An 8498-nucleotide genomic window follows, 5' to 3' on the forward strand; every position below is an offset into this window, starting at 1 on the left:
CATGTTTGGCCACCCTAAGGCTTGCTTGGAAGGGCAGAGAGTTTAGGATGGTGTGGCCACCTGGGAAGGGCCATAGCTCAGTGGTAGAGTACTGGCTTTGCATGCAAGAAGTCCCACATTCAATCCCTGACATCTCCATTTGGGACTGGGTACGGTCCACTGCCTGAAACCCTGGAGAACTACTGACAGTGTGGACAATACTGAGCTAGATGCATCAATGACCTGACTCCGAATAAGGCAGCTTCCTACATTCCTGAGTCGTCTGGGATTGAAGGATGTTGGAATCTAGCAACATCTTAAGGGCTGCAAGTTCCCCATCCAAGACCAAAAAGGCCAATTGAAACATTTGTGAAAGTGTCTACCTTTAGTAGAGATGGAAAAATCTGTCAGTTTCACATCTCTCACCCCCCCCCCATTTTTGCAATCTTAATTTCAGCTCCCCACATTTCAGTCATAACCTCATTTATGTTAAAAATGTCTCCTGGGAGTTCATCAGCATATTAATGTAAATTTCTCATAATAAGCACATTCTGTATGCAGCTTGGACTAGTCCACTCACCCTCTCTGGTGGCCACCTTTGCGTAGTGGCATCCTCCCACACTCCGGGATCTGATGTGGGAAGTCCCAGGGATTGTTTCCCAGACAGCAAAGGAAGCCTGTGGGCTCAGCTTGCTACCTGGGTAAATTGGTCCTACCTGCTCACCTAATCAGCAAATCACAAGCAGGCTGGCTTGGCCCACTCCTCCTGTATATAACATAAGCCTCTGCCTTGCTCTGCAGCCACTTTTCATTGGGTCTCCCCCCTCCCACCCTTTATATATTGCTGCTACATGTTGTTCTCCTTGACCTTATTATGGTATAGTTGCTCAGTGTATTCAGGGCCAGGTTGGCACTTTCCCAGTTGACAAATTGGCTCCATCCCTCTGGTTTTCGTCATCCTCATAGCAATTGTTGCAACTTCAGCAGTTTAGGCACTGGATAGGCATAGTCTTGGTCAGAGGGTAGGTTGTAGCATATGCCTGGCCCATCCGAAATTGGGTATCTAGGGTTGATGCTTTTATCCAGATCCCCATGTGGGGGCGAGGTGCCACAGCACTCTCCAGGTGCAACACAGTGGAGGAATTACCTCTGGATGTAGGTCATTTCTGGTTGACCCCAAAATGCAAGTTCTTTGGGCAGGTGGGCAAGAAGGGGTAGGGCCTATCCAATGCCCATGCCAAATCTCTTGCATCTGTAATCAATAAAGTTGTGGTCTGATTTCTCCCAAATATTGGATGTCATGTGTCTTATTCTTGGTATTGGGGGAGGGGAACTGAAGAGTAGAGGGGGTGCCTTGCCACACAAATGCCATTTTTTTCTATATTCAATTTTGACAGATGTGCATATTTTTAAAAGCCATTTCCTCTAATGGAATGTTTTTTGTAGCTTATTTTCACTGATATATTCATTTTTATGCACACTTTCCCTTGTTATATGCATTTTTTTTGTAAATACTGTTTTTTTTGGGGGGGGAGAAGTGCACCACAAAATTCAGATGCGTGTGCATTTCGAAGGGTGTGTGTGTGTTTTGGTTCTAATATTGTTTTGGAAGGTGTGAATTTGACAGACTCACCTTTAAATGCAAACTGGGTTGAATTTTTCTCCCATCCCTAACCACTGGGCAAAGGAGGTATAACCAGTGTGAATGTAGACAGCAGAGAGCCAGTGTGGTGTAGTGGTTAAGAGCGGTAGACTTGTAATCTGGTGAACCAGGTTCAGTTCCCCGCTCCTCCACATGCAACTGCTGGGTGACCCTGGGCTAGTCACACTTCTCTGAAGTCTCTCAGCCCCACTCACCTCACAGAGTGTTTGTTGTGGGGGAGTAAGGGAAAGGAGAATGTTAGCCACTTTGAGACTCCTTAGGGTAGTGATAAAGCGGGACCTTCTGGCGGTTCTCTCACTACAAGAAGTGAGGTTGCAGGGAACCAGGCAGAGGGCCTTCTCGGTAGTGGCATCCGCCCTGTGTAATGCACCCTCCCATCAGATGTCAAAGGAAAAAACAACTACCAGACTTTTAGAAGACATCTGAAGGCAGCCCTGTTTAGGGAAGCTTTTAATATCTGAAGGACTATTGTATTTTAATATTTCGTTGGAAGCTGCCCAGAGTGGCTACTACTACTGGAGGCTGATTGGAGTTGGGGTCTGACAACATGTGGAGGACTGCAGATTCCCCCATCTTTCACAGAGGTGGGATTCCCAGAGTTCCCTGGGAAGAGGGATTGATTGTTCAACCACTCCAAGAGGGTAATCGGAGTCAGTGTAAGACGATGCTAAGCCAGGCAATCCAATAAGCTGATTCAATAGAAGGTGGCTTCCTTCAGTGATGCCTAATTAGCTCGATTTGCACAGTGCATTGGCCATACCAGTTAAACACACACACACACGAAAGCATTTCACCACAAACCAAACCACATCAGCTAAATCAGCTCATTATCCATTCAGCTGTCATTTCAATGATAGCATTATTAACATTCACATCCATATTTTTACTATAATTATTGGTATTATTTCTGGCATTCCTGTTGATCAAATTGTTGTAATTTATTAGATTTATGTTCTGCCCTTTCTCCCAAAGGATCCGCTTGTGGTATTTCAATGGCTGAAAAATCCAGACCTTGACAGTCAACTTCAGACTTCATGACAAATGAGAAATTTAAAATTTGTGGAATGTATGGTTTTTGTTATTTTTGTTTTAACAGAAGATGTTAAATCCTGGAGTTTTGAATTGAAGTCTTTGAATTTATGGTGTTGGGGTGCTGCAGTGCTTGAAATGGTAGTTTATTCAGCCTTTGGTATGAACAGCTTCTGGGGAATACATGTCATGGTGTTTATAATGCATGGGTGCTGAAGGGTAAGGTTGAACAGGGTAATTCTGCCTTGCTGGAGAAGGTCCAGAATGCTCCAACTCATGGTGGGCAGCTCGTGGTTTGCAGCAGCAGCAGCAGCAGCCACCACCACTATGATGGTCTCTGGGCTGCTTTGGCACACACGCTGCATGTCTACGAGTTTCATGCCATGTTCTTTCGTCATGCTTCCTCATACCACTTCCGCAACAGCCCATCTTTCCTGTAGCTGCGGTGATGCTGAAAAGGGATTAAAAGCATTTGAGAAAGGAGCAATTATGGCAATCAATATCTCCCACATGACTCTTTCCTGTCTCTGCAGAAGTTGTCATAAATTTCAAAACTGGCAAACAGAGGCTGGCTGGCCACTTTTGAGGGACCTTCCAACTCATGAGTAATGTAGATGCCTATCTGAATGCTTGAGCTGTTTCAGTTGGGTTTGCCACCCACAGCCTCACACATCTCCACTGGAGGTCAGTCTTGTCCACCTAAAGGCTTGAGACGTGGAAGGCTAATTGCAGCTTCCTCTTTCTCTGCCCTGTCTTGCTACTTCAGAGGTGAGGAATGGAGGTACCTCACCTCCTCAGCCACCTCCTACTAATAACCATATCTGACATAGCCAACATGGTGCCCTTCAGAATTTGTTACAGACTATCAGCTCCCATCAGCCCCAGCCAGCATGGCCAAAGGTCAAAAATGGTGTGAGCTATAGTCCAATGACATCTGGAGTGCACCACAGTAGGTACTCCTAAGCTAGATGAAGGTAGTATGAATAGGCAAGCCAGAGTCTTCCAGCCACTCAAGCCATCTTACAGAACTGCTCAGGAGTTTAAAAGCCACTCATTCTTTTACAGAAATGCCATTTTGAAACAACAACAGCCATTGTTTCCTGATACAGTAACACACCAAAACAAGTTCAGAAATGAACCTAGTGTTACCAGTTAAAGTCTTACACCTATTACTTTGAGCATTTAGCATGATGGTCTCTCAGAACCAAGCCAAACCCCTTGACTTTTCATGGGGCTTTCTGTCTGGATATAAGCCCAAACACAAATTTGCATTCATGGCTGACAGATGGAATCCAGCGCTTCCTTTTTTCCCCAACAGAAGGTGCTATTCCATTAGAACACAGTCAGTGCTTTTTTTCTAGAAAGAGAGGTACCGGAGCTCACCATGAAAGTCTCCCTTGTTCTCTTATATTGGCAATGGTGACCACCTAAGAGGTGCTAGAACTGAGTTCTGGTGAGTTTTGCCTTTAAAAAAGCCCTGGAACGCACATGCGGGAATTTCTGTCCTTCCAGATGCTGCTGGTCATCATCACTGGCCATGCTGGCTAGGGCTGATGAGAGCTACAACTACATCTGGAATGACAAAGGTCCCTTGCCCTAGTGAATGTTCAGAGATGTCTGATGAGAGTTGGAGCCCAGCTGCATCTGCAAGGTACGTCAGGTTCCCTGTCTCTGCATCAAAAGAAGACTCCTACCAGAAACAGAGAATATTTGGATCCAATCCAATGTACATTGGGTTGGATGCAAACACATGCAAGCGTGCGCACACATACATGGTAGGGGCTTCCACCCTTGCTTGGCAGACCATCTACCCCTCCCTTTACACCTCACCCAAACCCCATTTCCTCACAGCTTCTCCAAGCCTCTTACCCCCCAACAGCAACTTTGAGCCTCCCCCACCCCGTATCTTCAAATATAACAAAATCCATTCATGCTCACCCTTTATGGCAGCTGTGCAGCAGAAGGCCAAAGTGCTCCGAGTGAATTATTTGGACCATAGGACAGACATCATTTTATACGGTGCCATGTCCCTCCCCCAGGACGTGAGGCATAGCCCCAAATTGGGAAAAACATTAAGCACCTTAACCCAAACCACAACAGTCTTTTTGTGCCTTCATCCAACATCTGATCTTGGGCTCATTATTTTAAATGGAATGACAATTTAGAGCTTATTATGAACAAAGAGATGGTTTGTGCTACCTAGCACTGAGAATATTCATACTTCATGCTACAGAATGCTACTGGTTTTCTTTGTTTGTTTGGGTGTCTGTGAAACTTGCGAGAAGATATGGAATAGAATATCCTGGAAGAAGGCATGGCTTGTTGGGATACTGCTGGGAAGATGGGGGCATTTGGCAGGCCCCCAGCTGGCTCCAGCCACTGGCCGGCAGCTGGGCGATCTCTGGTACAGCATCAATCAGCAACACGAGCCTCAGAAACATTCAGAAGCTGTGCACACTCTTATCAGCAGAGTGAATAAATCCTCACAATGGAAGTGGCGGACAGAGACATGTGTATGCATTATTTACAGGTATTTATTCAGCATAGTTCAGGAACAAAGGAAAAACATGTCTGCTTCCCTTTGTGTCTAGCAAAACTGCAGTAAAGCCAAAGCAATATCCAAATGGAAGTTCCCAGCAGACTGTGCTGGAGGTAAACAGGCATGTGACACACAACAGTCATGCCTGTTCCTTTTAAGGTGGAACGGAACTATATCCTAACATGTCTGTAGTACTTAACATTCCATCCTGCAGCACCTATAGTTGGAGGCAGAATGCCTCTGAATGCCAGTTGTTGGAAATCACAATTTGGGAGAGTTGCTATTGACCTGCTATTGTTCCTGCTTGTGGGCTTCTCATTTGAACGCCTGGCTTGCTGCTGTGAGAACAAGGTAATGAACTGCACAGTCCTATAGCCTAATTCAACAGGGATGCGAACATCACTTCTTGGGATTCACAAGTGGGAAGAGTTGCTGTTGTGCTTACATTCTGCTTGTAGTCTTCCCACTGGGACACTGGTTGGCCACTGTAAGAACAGAATCCTAGACTTGATAGGCCACCCTTGGTCTGATCCAGCAGAACCCTGCTTGTGTTCCTATGCTGAAAGCCCTATTTGTCTCAGATAATGCATCATTTGCAGGACTGTTGCCCAGAAGGGTTGGATTTGGGCAGGGCCGTCTTAAGCATACCCAATGCTGTGGTGCAAAGATCCCTTTGGCGCCCGCCCGGCAACTCCAAAACAAGGGAGGGGGTGGTGGAAAATGTCCTCTGCCTCCCCCACTGTCCCGATTCCTGATGTGGTGGTGGCAATCAAGCAGGAAAATGTGCTGGTGGACATGGTCTCAGGGGTTGGAGCGCCCGAGAAGACAGCCCGGTAAGGCTGCACGCCACCTTTCGCCAGGAAGCAGGAGGAGGACAACGACTGTTTTTAGCAGACGCAGATGCTTGGGAGGCCTCTGCGGGGATCGCTCTCTTCCTGTGGAGGCTTGGGAAGGAAGCTGCATGCCCGCCTTCCATATAGTTGGCGGGGCACAGCTGGTGGGCGTGCAGGGAAAGGGGAGGCTGCTGGCAAAGCTGCGCAGCTCCCCAACTCGCTAGGGCACCCCTGAGAGGCCGGCACCCTGGCGCAACGAACCACTAACACTAATGGGAAAGACGGCTCTGGATTTGGGGGCGATCTCATCACATGTGGAGGTATGTGCCTGTAGAGGTGCAGTCTACCCAGCATTTTGGTGAGCTTCCTGGGCGTATCAGCACCAATTTTCATGGTGTTGGGTACCAGCTATAGGTAAGTTTCAATACACCCTCCTCTGCCCCCCTCTCTCCCCACCTCTCTCTCCCCCCCTACCTTATACAGTATACAACATCCGTGTCTCACACAGAATGTTAGTGATCTGTAGAAAAAAACTCCACAACCTGAAAATAGAGACAATGCATGTATGTTTAATAAAAACTATTTTGGAAAAAAATAATACGTTATTTGAAGAAGAAGAAAATCATTCCTAGGTACAAATCACAAAAGGTCCCTGCTTCAGTTCCTGGCATCTCTAGATCAGGCAGGAAAGACCTCTGTCTAAAATCCAGGAGAGTCATTTCAATTTAGTGTTGACAAGGCTGAACCAGAAGGACCAGTGGTCTATCTTGGAATAAGGCAACTTCCTGTGTTTGCTATTAATAAGAATGAAGTCATTGTCCTGTTCATAAGCCCAGCAAACATTATATTGGAATTCAGGAATTTATCACATCATTCTACTACCAACTCACTTCTTGATCATGCTTGGATGAGTCCACATGCCTTCTAAAAATTTATAGAAAAGCACCTGAACTTCTTAAGTAACCACACACACATGGCAAACACACACACACACCTGTTCTATTTTCTAATATTACATAATGAGATAAATGGTGTGAGAAAAGGAACACGACAGAACAGTCGGTTTACCACAAAGGCACAAGCCAGGAATGGTTGGATTCTAAACATGGTCACCACATCATCACCCAGTCACGAGAGGTGGTTCTGAAACAGATGTGCCTCAAATTTGATCACCTCCAGTGCTAAACAAACATAGTTGCTCCCAGTATCACTGTGGAATAAAACACACATAAAAAGACAATGTAGGTTAGCTCAGTTGTAAAACTCTGGTTTTTTATGGTGCTCAGGTTGTCATTATGTAGGAATGGAAGCAGACTGAAAATGTGCGAGTCAATGTGTTGAATGTTGTATCAAGGGAACACCAAATTACCAGGGCTGACATGTGGAATGAAAAGCCCATATACAGCAGAGTCTCTCATTATTGAGGATCTCCTGAGCTTTATAAAAAGGCCATGGGTCCCTCATACCTTCGCCCTTGCATCGCCTCACAGAGCCTTGACTATCCACAGGGTAAGTCAGACCACACCAAGAAAGCTTTAATCCAACGACAGGGAGTCTTTTTGGACTCCAACTTCCATTAGCTTCAGTCAGTGGTCAGGGATGATGGCATTTGGATGTTCCATAAATTCCCCACCCCTGTCCTACAAGCATGTCCCAATCAATCAGGGAGCACATTTAATGCACTTGCATAGTTTGGGAACCCATAGCTCTCCAGAAAGTCTGGCACACTAACCAAGCTGAGTTTCCTATGGGAACAACTGAAGTAAATGGTCAGGGACAGCAGTGGCTGTCTGGAGAAATGAGGAGAGATATCGAGAATCTCTGCAGTTTGCAGATTCTGGGTTTCCTGGACATGTGGCAGGATGTAAGATAGAGAAGGAAAGCTTGTGGCTCTTCAAGATATAGTCTGGAGGGTCCTTATACAGGAGTTCCATAACAAGATCGAGCATCTATGTGGGATCTTCCCTCCCAAATTCTCCAAGTCCTGATTCTAAATTTCATCTCATAACATGCAAACATGTCTTCCAGTGAGGTTTAAACTGCTTGGAGAGGTTCACAACAGAGTGGTTATAATCCAATGGGTGTGCAGAAATCCAAGTGGATTGTTTTGCCAGAGAAATAAGACAATGGCTTCTGAGTGTCAGAAAAAGCTCTTCCAGAAGGGAGAAGGTAGGGTTAACTTTCAGCTATGCTCAGAATGTTGGCGAATGGAAATCATTTTAAGACACTTCTTGAAAGTAGCATCACAATTAACTTTCCACACATCAAAGTGTTGCTGGTAATTGTTCTAGCAGCTGTGAGTCATGTGCAGTTGTAACAATCCATGGGAGATGAGGATAGCTTGGACTTCATGATTCAGGCATAAGGAAGCTTTTTCTCCCTTTCTCATAAAACTAGAAGTGCTTTCAGATTACCTGTTTATTGAGGAATATTGTTTAATGAGTCATTGCATTCT

The 8498-nt window shown here is 45.6% G+C and overlaps 1 long non-coding RNA gene across 1 annotated transcript; it reads right to left on the reverse strand.

Moving 5' to 3' along the window:
• Positions 1 to 2796: 2796 nt before the first annotated feature.
• Positions 2797 to 5210, reverse strand: LOC309520741. Its single transcript, XR_014214362.1, has 2 exons — positions 4610 to 5210; positions 2797 to 3122 (listed from the first exon to the last, which is right to left on the reverse strand). It is a non-coding gene; the product is annotated as an uncharacterized lncRNA (long non-coding RNA).
• Positions 5211 to 8498: the final 3288 nt, after the last annotated feature.

Source organism: Podarcis vaucheri (genome assembly GCF_965113315.1).
Source record: "Podarcis vaucheri genome assembly, chromosome: 16".
NCBI lineage: Eukaryota > Metazoa > Chordata > Lepidosauria > Squamata > Lacertidae > Podarcis > Podarcis vaucheri.